At 38.2% G+C, this 16,108-nt stretch overlaps 1 long non-coding RNA gene across 2 annotated transcripts in view; it reads left to right on the top strand.

The window, feature by feature from the left end:
- LOC118161300 overlaps positions 1-16,108 on the top strand; it is a 59,265-nt gene continuing 43,157 nt past the window's right edge. The window contains exons 1-3 of one of the 2 annotated variants that reach the window (XR_004747930.1): positions 1-11; positions 8,155-8,303; positions 12,333-12,446. This is a non-coding gene — a long non-coding RNA (uncharacterized LOC118161300). Of the gene's footprint in view, positions 12-7,940; positions 8,047-8,154; positions 8,304-12,332; positions 12,447-16,108 lie in introns of those variants that run through there. The other variant, XR_004747931.1, reaches the window with a different exon arrangement.

Genomic DNA, 16,108 nt, shown 5'->3' on the forward strand with positions numbered 1-16,108 from the left:
GAAAAGAAACAGTTTTTTAAAACAATTTCTCTTTCTAAAGTGTCAGACTTTTTTCTGTGATTTACACTGAATGATATTTAAGGACCAGATCTTTCTTGCTGTTGCTGGCACAAAATGTTTTGTGGTTTCTACCAGTGTCTGGGCATAGGCATTATGAGAGCATGGTTGTGGATAAGGCGGTTCTGTATATCATGCTTACCACGGTAGTATCTGAAAGTCTGCCTGCACTGTTCAGCAAAGTGGCTAACACAGAGGTTTCAGTATCAAAATAATCAAAAAACACAGCTTCTGTCACCCTGCCTCAGGTAGGTTCAGAAAGAACTAAATACAACTTAACAGAAACATAACCTCAAGAATGCAGTTTCTTTTTGTTTTCTATCCAAAAGAAAAATATTTTTCTTAATTATGTGGCCACAAATAAAACTCATCTTCTCCGTTATCTTCTCCGTTTTTTTGTTTGTTTGTTTTTTCAGTATAGGTCTCCCTAAAGCTGTGCGTAGCGTAGTGGCATAGCATAGAGGCATGATCAAGTGTAGATTGTAACAGTATTATATCTCTGTGAATACCTTCAGGCACAAGAAGAAAAGAACAAAGACTTTGTGGGTTCTTCAGTTTGCAAGCAGCATCCTGTGTCACTGCATTGCTCTATCTGCATTGCAGCCAACAGTATAGCTTTGGAAATGCTCCGAGAATGAAAGAGTTTTCAGTTTGTCAAATATCATATTGGCTTTTACTAAGTAGGACAGCACTCATTCAGTGGTTCTGTGCTGGAGTTCATCCTGTATCGATTTACATTTATCATAAGCAGCCCCAATACAAAGGGAATTTTACACCGCACACAGAGGTTTTTCTTTGTTTTGTTTAAAGCATGCTGTGCCATAAGGCTGTTCAATGCCTAGCTTCCACACCATATTGCTGTCTCTTTCTTGTCTTCCAGACTTCATCACTGAACATCCACGCTGTATCTTCTAGAGGTCTCTTTCACTGGGAAGAATAAACAGGAAGACTTTATGTTCTTCATTACAGAGCTGTGTGAGGAAAGACAGTCAAATCTTTTTTTCTCAGCTTTACTTGTTTCTGTCTTACAATCAACACTTGCAAAATTGGTAGGGTTTTAAAATGTTATTTAATTTCAGCACAATTAAAAAAATATATATTTTGCTATCAGAGAGCTTGGGGATTGCAGAGACTAGCAGCATGGGCTAATAGTCCATGCCACTTATGGGACATTTTAGTAAGAATCAACCCCCAATAAGAAAAACAAGACTTGGATTTTCAAAGTTAGACTAAACTCTGAGAACTGGAATGCTCAACCTCACTGCATATACTGATGCAGTTCCCACAATCCTCTACTTTTACAGACAGTCCTGGTTACTACATCCAAACCCACAAACTCTTTGTTACTTAAATCATAACTACCAAATTGTATTTCACTTTTTTTTTTTTTTTTTTTTTTTTAATGAAACCACAACAAAGTACATGATCCTAACAAAAAGAAAGGCAGGTGGAGAATGATGGTGCGCCTAATTTTTACCTCGTGGAAACAGAGAACTCTTTCCTTATGAGATTTTTCTGTGGTTCGGGGTCACTGAGGAAATAGTAGTCCGTGAAATTAAATCAACACTCATTAAATCCAGTAGATGAAGTTAGTCTAGATGCAAAATAAGCTAAAAAATTGATGACCTACACAGCTTCTGTGTGGCTGTTTGTGTTAGCTGCTTTCAGGATTAGGGGAAAAATTCTTTCTGGGCAATATAATTCCCTAGAAGTTAACTGATAAAGTCAGACTGAAATAGGGTCCTTTATGGTTTGAATGTTAGTGGTTCAAGTTTTAGTCTGGAAAGTATTGGTAGCTACCACAAGGATTTTCCGTTTGCATATTGCCGTTGTATCTCATACCCTACAGCAGAGATAAGAATAGCATCAAATAGGGCCCAGCTGTAACTATGAGGTCTGTGCTTACCGAGGAGCCGTACCACAGGAAAAGCCCCGGGGAGAATTCTGGCTGACTCAAACAGGAAACTCTCTTCAGCAGCGTGTGCTGTAGGGACAGCTCTGCAGCCAATATGTTTGCTACACACACCATACATCCCACTTGCAACCAAGGAGCCTACACCCACTGTACAACAAGGTGGGGAAATCCCAAAGCTGTCCTCCGCTTAAGGAGAGAGAGAAGGTCCTCATGAACTGACAGAACATTCGGCAGCTCAGCCTTCAAGATCCACATGGAAGACATATGCAAAATCACTAAATGAAATGGGCTCCCATGGGATAATATGGCACACCAATATTTTTCAGAATATTAAGCAAGCATACTGGCATTTTCCAGATATGGACTGCAGAAGAAATAGTGTTTTAAGCTGATAATGTGAAAGCTTATTTGTTGCCACAGCAAGATACCTACCTTTTCATTCTGACCACACTACAAGTTCTCAACATTCAAAATGTCTTAAGTGCCTCCTTTATAGTTAAACCTAATCTCCTTAGAGGATCGAGAAAGTATCAGGGAAACAGTCTCTAGTAATGTATGTTGATAGGGAGATGTATGTTTGTAACTTCATGGCCTATTTGCAAAGCAGAACTTATTACAAACTATTCCCCAACAGTGCTTTAAGGTCAGTACCAAGCTGATAGATGTGGGTCAGTTCTCTCCTCGCTTGTCAGTGGAAGAACTGTCTGTAAAGGGGAGGGCTTCTGAAGGAAATGAGCAAAATGATCAGCACTGGTGAACATAGAGTGGGCAAACATATTGTCATGAAATTTAATTTTATAAGATGAAATTCCCAACATACATCAAAAGTATGTCTATGAGCCTAATCTCAGAGTCCAAATCACTTCAGTTGTTAACTCTGGGGGCATATGGTGGTTATTTTCTGCTGCGTCAGCACTGCAGCATAGTTAGTACACCTCCTCCCAAAACTTGCTTCTATTGTTCTTGCTAATAACAATTTCTGTTTTAAACTAATATGTTTCATCAGCTAGATCCCCTCAAAAGGAATTAATGTGCAGCTAGAGAAGCTGGGGTAGTAAGATGAGCAATAGTGCCAGAGGAAGAGAATACATTGCAACCTACAAGGGTCCTCTATTGACAGAACCACGTTGCTCAGGGCTTTGTCCTACCAGGTCTGAAAACCTCCAAGAATGTAAAATCCTTCTAGGTCCATGATCTAATGCTTAATTTTCCATATAGTATTTTTATTTATTTATTTTTATCCGGGCAAAATCTCCTAATTCCAACTCGCAGTCACTGTCTCCAATTCTACCACTGTTGACCTCAGTAAAGACTGTTCACCACTGTGCTCTCAATAACTTATCATGGATTCTGGGGACAGCAGATCCCCTGAAGCCAGCCACCCCTTTTCCAGGTTGAACAACCCTTGTTCCCTCACCCTCTCCTCACAGGGCAAGTGCTCCAGCCTTTCCTGTCTTGGGAGTGCTCTGCTGAGCTTGCCTGCAGGTTATTGACATCCTTCTGGTACTGGGAGGCTAAAAGCTGAACCCTGTATTCCAGATACAGTGAAGCAATTGCTGACCAGAGAGGAATAACTGCTTCCTTTGATTTTCTGGCTGTTTGCCTGCTGGCACAGCCCAGGGCTCTGTTAGTCCTCATCTCTATCTGTCCCCAGCTGTCCCCCAGGACCCTTGTGTCGTTCTCCACAGGGCTGCTCCCCAGCCAGGCAGTCCCAGTCTCTCCCCTGCGGGGTCTTAGACTGTTCCAGACACCAGGTATGGCGTATGTCTCAGCTGAATTTCAGGAGTTCCTTGTCAGCTCATTCCTCCTGTCAAGCTGCTTCTGCATGGTAGCCCTGTCCTTGACCATATCAGATGCACCCCCCCCCCCCCCCCCCCAGTTTCAGGTCACCTGCAGACTTGATGAGTATAAATCTGTTTCTTTCTCCAAACCCAGGAAAGGTCCCTTAAGCAATCCACCTGTAGCCATTTACAAACATTTGTGTTTGTTACAAACTTTTTATATTTATTAAATGCTAAAAGTGTTGTAAGTGCTGTATTAGAAAAACTTCTAAGAGCACATCTGACCAAACATGATGGTTCCAGCAAGTTTGCTGCACAATAGTGTAAAGAAAATAGATTTGGGTTGCCAAGGTGTTTTATATGGAAACAGGAATCTATAGAGTAAGTTTTCATGTTATACTTTACCATTTCCTATCTAATGAGTTTATGGGCCTGGCGAGCAATGACTTAGACTTCAGTTACAACTTAATTCCCAAGTACATCAAGAAAGAAATATATAGGAGCATCAGTATGCCCAAGGGTGAATTGGAGAGCTGTGTATTGAAAAGAATAACCTGTGTGTACAGCAGGACACTGTTCAGGAAGTTACAGTTCACTCTGGTCTAATTTTGTTCTTGATTATCTTTGGGCCCAAGTCTTTGATGTCCATGTAGCCCTGGCCTCAGAGTTTGTTAGCAGGATGTTTCATTGGAAATAGCAAACTGAAACATTCTTTAAAGGTAGGATTTCTTTTTGCTACCAAAACACACATGTACAAAAAGGCAAAATGCCAGAAGTGTCATATTTAAAAGACAAAAGACGCGGAGCCAGAAATTCCCTGGCTTCATTAGAGGTGTGAATATTGCTATGAAGTTTTTACTCCAAGTTTTGGCTCTCTTCTCACTCAGTTGTCATCTTTATTCATAAGCTTAGAAATTATGCTGAGTGTGTCAACCTCCTCATTCACTTCTGTGGCCAAACATGCCTTCTTCTGTTTTAGGAATATTTCTTACAGAACTTCTTTCTGACAATAAGCTTTTGTTCATTTGTTGGCTTGGTTTTGCTGTAAGGATGGGACAGGTAATCTTGCTAAGAAAATAATCCTTCCTCTTAGCTCCTCTGTAGTTTTATTTGCCATCTTATCTGCATGATTAAACGTTTAGCTGATATGATTGTTTCTCCTTTCTTAATAGCTCCAGGCAAAATTTTGTGATTGTGTCCTACTAATCTTTCTTTGGTGTCTGTCAGCTTCAGCGCAGCTCTCTGGGCTAGAATAACATGGGATAAAATGCTGTGTACCCAGGTACCCTGCATGATTTGGTCTGCATAAGTAACTAAACTGCACCAAAACTAGCTTCAAAAATGGAGGCAGCAAAGCTGCAGTAGCCCAGGCTAATTAGCTCCCCTGAGAAACACACTGCACTACCTAAAGCTTTTCAGCATCTTTGGTCACACCTTGTTTTTCCTTCTGGAAATACTTGCTGTGGCTGCCTGATGTCCAAGCAATATTCTTGCCATCACTCCTCCGTGTCCCCATTGACTGTTAGATAGAATCATAGAATGGCTTGGGTTGGAAGGGACCTTAAAGGTCATCTAACTCCAACTGCCAAACACTTTCTTTACATTTGTAATAAAATGTCCATTCTTTAAACCGCTTTGGTTTTGGCTTGTTATTGCAGTACAAACTTAGGTAGCAGGAGAGAGGCACACTGAAGCCATTGTCAAAAACAAGAATGTCTCTGTTATCTGTAGATCCGAATGGAAAAGGTATGAGACCTTTTACAGAGAGCACTACTAAACAGAGAGTAGCAAAACTACCTTTCCCAAGGAAAGGTAGTCTTGATTCAGTACCACATGATAGTGGCACAGGATTTATTGAAGGTGGTATCATCACAGCATTTTCAGGTTGTACATTCAGTCTGCAAGCATAACAACGATCACTGAGCCCAGCTAACTTTTAAAAGCCAGATGCAAGCATGGCTGATATTGCTGCCTTGGTTTTGCTGGTTTGGGGGTAGTCATTGTCATGTTTTACAACACCTGGTTTCATTTGATAGAACAACTGTGGGCAGAATTAATTTGGGAGTGGGTAGATGAGAGGAAAAAAGGTTACTGGTGATGGTATCCAGCAGTCCAGAGGTAACCCAAGGTCACAGCATCCAGATGGGGTCCAAGAGGCCCTGGACCTGTCTGGCCTATCTCCCATACAGCTGCGTGAGCCCACAGTATCCGAGTTGCTATCAGTGCCATTCTGGTGGTTCTTCCATGTGAACTTAGTGTTTTAATGCAATGAAGAAGCTTAGCCAATGTCAATAATATCTGAATTAATGTGTATTTCTCAGTTACAGAACAAAATGCAGCAACATACTACTAAGCCATTTTTATTGTTTACCTAAGAAAGCTCAGCTTAAGGAAAAAATCTTTTTTTCTCAGTGTTGGTCCAAAGTGTACCAATCTTTCCACATGAAGCATGTGAGGTGCCAAGAAGCCTCTTGACTTTCTGAAGCGAAAGATTTGGCTGGTGTAAATTTCCATTGTCCATTCAAATTTAATGAAGCTAAAGTGTTTCTTTCTAACACAGAATCTGGCCCTGAGACTGAGCAAGGAATTTCACTCAAAAACACCATGTGTGTTACTGCTGTACCTCCAAGTTTTTTGTAAACAAGTGCCAGAAGTTAAGACATTCATTATTTGAACAGGCTGAGTGCGAGGTTCAGATACTATGCACTGTATCTTCAGAAGTGGGATAGGAGGAGGAGAAAACTGAAGTGTCCACTGTACTGTTATCTGGTTATGGAAAAGGAAATTACTGCGAAGAGGACTCTGGGAGAAGTGCAGAAGGGAGAACAGTGGAACAGAATAGGAATTTGTATCCTTTGATGTGAGAGAGACTCATTCTGGTGACAAGGCATTTAGCTCAGTTATCCAGTACATTTCGACAGTGGCAGAAGTAGACAGCTTCCAGTTTTAACCGATTATCTCTTCTCAAAAAATATTTAGGGTGAGCAGACACACTCACTGCTTACTTAAATACTTCATAAGATATCAAAAAGAAATAGGTGTCGTTTGGCACCTGCTGTAATTGCTATGATGGAAATAGCAATACGTAACTATCAGAAGAAAGGGTGCCGTGCTTTAAAATAGCTTAGAGCTATTTTATGTATTTTTAATGACCAATGAATAAATGATGCGACATACATTTTACATATCTGTGAAGTAATGAATTTGAGATTAAATCATACATAATGATTTTGAGGTGCTAGACACATGTTTAATATGCTGAACGAAAAATTGCTTTTGATGTGAAGCATGCATATAATTACAAGTATGTTGGATTGTTCCTGAGAATACCTTTTGTATTTGAAAACTCTTTAGCTCCAATAGCAGACCCACCATAATACATAAAGAGCAGACCTACAGCCCTCATTCCAGTTCATATTCTAGATGTCCAGTCATTAAAGACAAGTGCAGAATATTCCTGATTTTACCTAATCCTGTTACTGTTAATTACAGTGGTCTTCAACAGGAGTCATTACAAGGCACACATGAACACAGCTGAACATGTTCATAAATGAGTAGTGATGTATTTCAGTAATAATAATAATGATGATGAAAAAACTATATACCTATTTTCCAGAAAAAAATATAATAATAATAATTTAAAAAAAAAGTTCATCATTTACAAGTATTGTTCAAACAGTAACAGAAAATATTATTTTACTTTTTCCTCCAGGCAAAATGACGTGTGACTTTGGTTACAGACTGGAAGGAAACAAAGTAGTCTTTAAATAATGGAATTTTTTGGTCAGTTTTTAACTCTTAGGGAGAAAGTCCATTGTCTGCCAAGCAGATGAATCTTCCATCAAAGAATTTCAGATGTGATTTTTTTCTTAATGTAATAAGACACTATGCATTTTGTCCTCAGTTCTCTGAAAGGGATCTCAATGAAGCAATTAATATCAAACTGAAAGACTGACCAACCATCTGCCAATTCCAGCACATTCAATACAACTGATGCTTTATTCAAATGCAGAGTCAGAGTACAGACTCTGCCATCACAAGAATTGATTTAGCTCAGATGGGAAGGCAAGAGAGATATGTAATTATACATAGAGTGAAACCTGCTCGTATAAGACTTTGATGCAGTAAAGTCTTTTCCTGCTACACTAAAGGAGAAAAGATAAGAGAAATCTTTCAATATATTGCAGTGTGTGAGATGCAAGGCAAGTCATAGTGAATCTTTACTTGGCAAGTAGTTGTCTGGGGAAGAGGAAGAGTTGGCTCACTACAGAAGGTTTTGATTTTTAAACTGAGGTATTCAGAGATGCTAAAAGTATTAAACACCCAAATCTGATTAATTTTGGTGGACTTGGGCAACATAATCTTTGGGCAACACCTGACTCATATGTTTTGACATTAGAGAAGGCAGCTGCACAACAGGAAGCTATCCAACAAAGGGAGAGGAAATCCTGGGTTGCTTGGTTCAACGGAATATAAATGAAGAAAACATTATGAATAAGGAGTCAAAGCTTGCAGAAGACATTTTGTGTCAGCTTCTGACCGCTGATTTGGTAAGAGCATGTAAATTGATTGCAAAGTCAGCTAGAAAAGCTATATGAGGTTTTCTACAGCCTTGGGAGAGCCTATAAGCCTGAAATACATTTTTCCTCAATTAGTTTGCTTAGCTGCAGGGGGGATGGGTTAGAATTTTGTCTTGAAACAAGGGCATAAAATCCTCACCCAGGTCACCATTCCTGTATTTATACAGAAAGTGTCCTCAAGCCACTATGCAGGATGTACACATCCTGTGAGAGTTAGAGAAGTTAGAGGAAACAGGATTTCTCAAACTAGGACTTTCATGTCTTGTTGTAGAGATTCCAGGTTCTGATAAGGGGAAAACATGATAATTGTCAAAGGTAAAGTATTAGGTCAAAAAACACTTACCTTTTTTTTTTTTTCTTTTCTTTTCTTTTCTTTTCTTTTTAATTATGTCTTTTTTTTTTCTGTGAAAATAATGTTATCCTGCTTATGTGACATATCAACCAAGCTTATCTATACAGTTTGCAGATCTAGCAACAAACACAAAGCACTCAAACTTTCACAGAAGTGAAAGTGCTATTTAATTTATTCCTGAGGCTGTAATAACCTCTGCTTTGATAAGACACTGAGCCAGTCATTCAGAAGAAGTTTATTCTGAGTCACCAGCAACTCCAGGAGATGAGAAAGTTGTAGTTCAGGACATTTGCGGGTAGAGTTTAAAAATGTAACTTGCTTCTTGACCCAAATTCATATGCCTTAGTACTGGCTAAATATCTTAATCTGTTGATTCCTATTTGAAGCACCTACAGAAAACATATTATCTATGTAGTCTAGCTATAAGAGATAGTCACACCTTTCTCCTGAAAAATGGTTCTAAGATCAGCTGTTCAAAATTTGCATGCTTTGCTTTAAAGCAAGCTGAAACTCAGTAGCAGTGTGAGAAAATGTTTGCTAACATCTAAGTCACTGTTCATGTAGCTAAGCACATTACAAAGTCAGGATAGCAGATTTCTCATGGTCATTTGTAGAAGACAGGTATTCGTTTGTAATAGCATAGCAGTGTTTAAACCAGCGTTTTGCTTCTTCCTTCCCTATTTTATGTTTTACAGATTGACATGGATTTATTTGTTGCTTTGAAATACTGAAAGTGAATTGACTTTACTTTTGACTGATTTGACATTACTATTCAATCTTATTGATTTAATTTGGTGTGAAGGAGGGAGACTTTCTGGAACTGGACATTAACTCCTTCTATGTAATCTGACACTCTAGCTGTATCTGCCTTTTCATTTTAAATATTGCTGTTGATGTTCGTAAACCTATTGAGCCCAAGGAAGTGAAACTTGAAAAACATGAAAAAAATCAGATTTCCTAGCACTGATTGTGCCTGCTGCTGCTTGGGGAAAAGGGTAGGAGACCTTGAAGCTAGAACCTAGCTTCTCTGCAGCCATAGTTGTTTCTTGTACAAGGTTCTCGCTCCATCTTTTCCATCAAACTGCACCTCCAATCCAGTCCACAGATAATGACTCTTGTAGGAAAGCTGGTTGAAACTCTTGATACTAACTTTGCAAAGAGAAGCTGAAGATCTATTTCACTTTTCTCAGAATCTTCTGGAGCTAACTGCAGCCCTTGGATTGGTATGTTGGCAGAATGACAGTGCTTCTGTTAAGAAAGTGCAATGTCTGTGAGGGTCATCAGGTCCTGCATGACCGTTTACAGGTGATGAGGTGATTCTGTATATATGGCTGCCTTTCTCCCTATATTTCTAGAGAGCATTTTCTACTTTCTTTTGTTGAGCATGTCTGCAGTGATACAGCATCACAGAGGAGCAGGTTGGAGCCCTGTCTGCTGGTTCTTCAGGCTGCCTTGCACTGTTCAGTTGCAACACTGAAACCTGCCTTGACTGAAGGATAACACCTGTCTGAAATGATCCACAACACTTTCACCCTGTCACCTAAAAAGGTGCCATCACAGAAGAGTTCTTATCTTGGAGGGAAACATTGGCAGAGGCAAATCTTCAGGCTGCCTTTGCTTACCTGAAGAATTGAGTCAAAATGCAAACAGGATAGATTTCTTTGCACCAATTTCTTTCCAACAGGAAAGAGCTCTATGCAGACTTAATGACCTGGCTGCCTGCTGAGAGAGATAATATATGCAACTATCTCCCAATAGATTTCTGCTGTAAAAAGATACCTTTTTCATTTCACTCTTTTCATCATTATGACATCTAACATGGAAGTAGAAAGAGTAAGAGTCATTTTTAAGTCATTTGTTATTGCAGTGTGAAACTCTTGGTAGGCCTTGTAAGTTAATACACATAAATACACAGTAAGACCATCAGGCTCTGAGTATCCCAGGAACAGCTGGTGTATTGGCTGCTAATGCCTAATTGTCTTTTAACATATCCTGCAAATGAATGTGGTGAACAGGTAAGACTGTCAGAACCCCTGCTGCTCAAAATGCTTTGTTCCTATACCAGCTATTATACTAATTTTTCAAAGATGGTGAAGATTAAAAGACAAATAGGATCTCAAAATGGAAAGGCAACATGCAGTTTTATGAAAATTAATTTTTTATTTCTTCCTGATAGTGCTAAAGATAAAAAATATTAACCTTACCTTTCTAATTCCCTTCTCTGAATTTCCAAATCTATATTATTTCCTTTGAATCTTTGTCTAATAAAACATGAAAATCCTGTAGCTCCTCCAGCTAGTGGTGTTTAGTCATTTCTCTTGTCTCAAACTAAAATACTAAAAAATAAAAAACATTTTTAGAAGATGAAAAGCTAGAAACTTCTCGTAATTGTCCAAACCAAATACCACTATAGTTTTCTTAACAGCTGTGGGTTGTTAGATATAAAAGATAGTGATTTATTTAAGCAGTTTATGGTATCTAACAATGTTATTCATTTTCTACTTAACTGTATTTAAGTAGCAATCTTGGACTACTTATGTAGTTTCTTTTTATGGACTTTTTCTTATATTAATGGACTTTTTCTTATATTAATTAACATTATTATATAATATACATTCTTATGTTAGTATTTCCTATGTTGATAGGGTAGATATATAAGTCTTCCAGTGTTTTTAGTGTTTCTTGACCCCTTTTAGCCTTTTACTTGGTCTTTTTTCTTATTTTTAACAAAGTGATTTAAATGAAACTTTTAAAGAATTTTGACTGTTGTGCAAGTTTTTAATCAAAAGTATTTGCCAAACTTTACATGAATAGAATACTTTCAGTTGCATCATTATTTTCCGCTGAGAAATTCATCTCTCTCACACACATACAAAGTTTCCCAAGTTCTTCACAAAGACTACTTTGTAGATAATATTACTGAAATGCAGAGAATGATTTTGGTGAACTTGGTGCTACTGGATGTCCATTAACAAGGGGATATAAAGATCCAAATTGTTTCAGTGGGTTATATGTAAAATGGCTCTCTAGGTTACAGTGAGAAAATAATAGCAATATTATTACACTGCAAAAGGAAATACCACTGTAGGGAATGAGAAAGCATGCAGACAAATAATAAGTCAATGCAGGAATGCTTCACTAGTGAAAGGATGAGTCTGAATACATTTTGAAATATTTCTGTTTTTAAAATTGGGTCTTGTGGTTACTGTTTCACAGTCACTACTACAGAAAAGTATGTACAGACTGCATCTGTATATAATTTGGGAATGCAGGAATTGCACCCTTATTTTGGTGGCCTGAAAACATGAAAAAATACTATTTGTCTCATAAAGGAATAGATTTTTCCCTGTTCACATATAGGGATATTATGGCAACTTGAATAGCAATGTTCCTTTTAAGGTGAGTAACAAACATAGAACAGCTTGTTTGCTCGTTCAAATAATTGCCCTTCAGGCTCACTTGAGAACTGCTATCCAGTGCCTGATCCATAGTCTGTTACTCTGCTAATATTTACAGGACTTTTTGCCGTATTTGTCATTATAATGACTTAGCTTGGATATTCATTGTCAGAAGCTTATTGCAGCATTTGTGAAAATATCTAGATTGACAGCTCTGTGCAGTGAAGTCTTCTGTTAATTGATTCACAGAAAACATGCAACAGCTGATGTAAGGTTTCTGCACACCTGAATCCTACAGAGCTACCTGTGGGGAGCAGGAGGAAGAATTTACTGTCTCTGCCTGCAGCACTGCTTGGATTAAAGGTACTGGTAGTCAGCTTTGTGTAAAAATCTTCATTGTGCATAGAAGTAGAGCAAAGAGCAACTAAAGCAAAGGATACCAGAAACAGTATATGCCCCAACCTTTTATTAAGTGGTAACAATTTAGTTTTGGTATGAATGGTACTAAAATTCAGATTAAGATTCCTGCAAGAATGTTGTAGTTAGCAGAAAGGTGTTTACACATGGATTTTTTAAGGCCCAGGGAATTCAGAGTTAAGATTAAATTCAAAAGCCATCAAACACTTGAAAGTTTGGAAACTCATAGTCAAGGTCTATAAACTCACTTGTCTCTCTCCCATAGCTGATAGCAGCCCCCTTGAGTTCGTACTTATCTATGTTGTAGTAAATGGTATTTTTGATTTTAAAATACTTTAAGAAGTCAGCACATTTAAAAATGCCACTGCATTTGTACTTTCACAGAAAATCCAGGAAGGGATCAAAGTGTATATGTATGTTTGTGTGTATTTCTGGCTGGCTCTTCTCTGTCTCTGAGCTGCTGCTGAGCTAAAATTAGAATGTTGGGATGGGTTGTTGGGAACTAATCACTGATAAACTGTGTTTCTGTACATTTGGCACTGACTGATATATTTAATGAATCATAATGTGTCTCTCTTGTCATGTTTTTGCTGTGAGATGGCAAAAACGAAGGAAAGAATGTGGGTTTTCTGTGTTGTCTTATAATTGCTGAAATAACTGCCTTTCTTTGAATTTCCTGAATGAATAGAAATTGTTCTACATAACTACAGGTGTAGGAAATTTTAAATTTTAGCCCTTGTTTTGCAGCTTGACTGGGGCTGTGAACTGGGGGGACAAATTTTAGAATGGGGGCAAAATAATTGATAAATAAGTAAATAGCGGATGAGATATTATTAATCTATGGTCTCCAGGGATACACACGCAAATTAAAAATCTATTATGTGTATTGAAAGTATAACTATTATCGTTGAACAAATCATTGATGGAATTTAGTGGTGAGCTTTTCATGTCTCATACCTGTGTGTTGTTTGAGTTACTAAGCCTGTGTCTCTCATACCAATCCCAAAGTAACACAGGCACTGCAGAGTTCAGACCAGAGCTTCCAGAAGCTTAAATAATGTCAGACTTCACTGATGCCCTTTCCAGTCATGTGGATCCTGATAGCTTTGCTTCTGCATACAAGCAAATGTAGCTGCTTGTAGAAGTAATGCAGAAATACATTACCAGTGTTTGTTTTTATTTCTTCTTGTGACCTGGACAGCTTATGAACAAATTTGGAAGCTTAATTAAATTAATGCACTGAAAGCTGTCATTAGATTTGAATAGAGAGAAGAAGTAATGACTTGCTTTGTTTTTGTGGTGGTGCTGATGGTGTTTGTTGTTATTATTATTATTATTATTTTAAAAAAAAAGCAAGTTGGTAATCAGCAAAAAATAAAATCCTCTCTTTTCATTTGATGGTTCTCAAAGGGATTAAAATGAGCAGTCAAATAGTGGAAATAGTTGGAGAAGTCTAGATTTTCTGTTCTCCCTTCATGTGTATTGCAAACACTATTTTACAAGAATTACAGGTAATACTGGCTCTAGGAAACAAATGTCTGACAGCTCTCCAAACTGGCAGCAGAGTACTCCTTACACTGCTGTTGTCTGGTGAAGAAGACCAGAGTGTTTTTATTAGCTTGGAGAGATCACACTGTTTTGTTTTAGAATCAGCAGAAAGTATGCCATTCTCTGCTTATCTACAACAAGCATCTGTTTTAAGATTACGGCGCTTTCTATAGAGCTGCAAAAATGTGTTGACATGTTTTAATTTAAAAGGAGATAGAGCTCACCGTGTGCTCACACAGGATACCTCTCCCACCAAAGCCAAAAGCAAATCTTGCTGTGACTTCATGTACATGAAGGACTCAGCCTTCAGAAACAAATATCATGAAAAGACAAGGGAGAGAACATAAGGTCTGTGTAATAACAAAGTCCTGGTTCAAGTCACTAAGAACAAAGAGTCAACTTCTGACCCAGGCCAATCAGCCAACTGGAGGTAAGCAGTTCTTATCTGGATTAAAGCCAACATAGCATTCTTCCATGCCACCCATTCTGAGGAAAAGGAAAGGCTGATCTCAATGTTTAGCTGTGTAGCCTCTGCAGTGAAGCGAATGCAGGCACATCATGAGGCAGTTCTTTTGGCTGTGAGAGAATGCATTCAAGCTAAGATGACCTACAACTACCAAGCTCTGGAGGTTGTCTCCCAGATGTGTCTATGTATCCTTTTTTTTTTTTTTTTTTTTTTTTTTCTCAAAACCAAAGACTTCTTATTTAATGTCATCAAAACCACATATACAGAAACATACATATGCATTATTCAGTATATGCAGAGGAAGGCAGTACTCATTTTGTATGCTGTAATATCCAAAATCAACAATTATCTTACAATGCTGTTATCCATACCAATTAAGGATTCTCACTGTGTGATACTAGCTAGGACCTGCCGTGTCGACTTTTTTATTGATGTTATGTTGCAATACAATTCATGTTTCTCATGTGATACTATAACAGAGAAGCCTATGAATTGGTCTGAAGTAATATTGATGAAGAGATCATTTTTCTTATTCTTAAAACTCCAGTTCTAATGTAATCAACCAATGCAGAAATAATGATCTTAGTGGGATCTAATTTGATTATGTGCATTATGTGTATTCTGTGTGATTTGAGAATGTCTGCATGGATGCTTTTGTAGGAGGTAGGGAGTAAGAAGCTCTTTGTAAGAGGCTGTGTAATTTAAACAGATCCATTTCTGTGTGTTTAAACAAGATGGTGGTAGCAGATACTACCTGTCAGATGTAGGTGTTACCTAAATATATGTAGTACAAAGATAACAGAAATGAAACCTGCCAAATTGTAATATCTTTAGACATAAAGTAAAATCCCCTCAAAATACAACATAAATTTTTCCTCTTCACAACTGAACATTTTATTCTCCTCCCAGCCAGGCCTACACAAGCTCCCTAGCTAAGCATTATTTATTTATCTCCTAGACTGAATTCCACATGAGCCTTAATGCCATTTTGTCATTTTTCCTCCTGTGTCAGAGGGGCTGTAAAGACAGATGCAACTTGAAGAACTGACAAACTAACACCTCCTGGTAGCTTGGTAAGGTGCTGCTGAGTAAACTGGGTATTGAATACTATGCCCAGAAATTCCCTCCCTTTTTGTTTTACTGAGAGAGTTCCCAAAGCCCTTGCAGTTAGGAATAATGGCTGCTTCTCAGGTTTCACTGCCTCCAACCTGTCAGGTTTGGCTTCCTTTGGTGAAGAGTGTCAATGAGTATGAAGGGAGGCAGCTATGTCGATGGTAGCCACAAGTAAAGTGGCTTTTCTGGTGCCTATGGCCCCAGTCATGGTTTCTGAAATACCTAACAGAAGATTTACCCTTGTTATCTTCCTATAACAATATCATTTTCCCTCTGTAACTGAGAGGAATGTAACAGAGATAGAGGAACCTATTTGTTGACTGAAGTAACAAGAATCTGGGGAAAATAAAAGTTGTGAATAACATTCCCTTAACAATTTATTGACTGGAAATTGAGGGTATAAATCTACATAAGAAAATGCCTTGACTTTGTTTAGGCTTGAAGAATGACAGGTGCCCTTACTAAGGCTGCTACAAAAGTT

Source organism: Oxyura jamaicensis, chromosome 2, assembly GCF_011077185.1.
Source record: "Oxyura jamaicensis isolate SHBP4307 breed ruddy duck chromosome 2, BPBGC_Ojam_1.0, whole genome shotgun sequence".
In the NCBI taxonomy this organism is placed as follows: Eukaryota; Metazoa; Chordata; class Aves; order Anseriformes; family Anatidae; genus Oxyura; species Oxyura jamaicensis.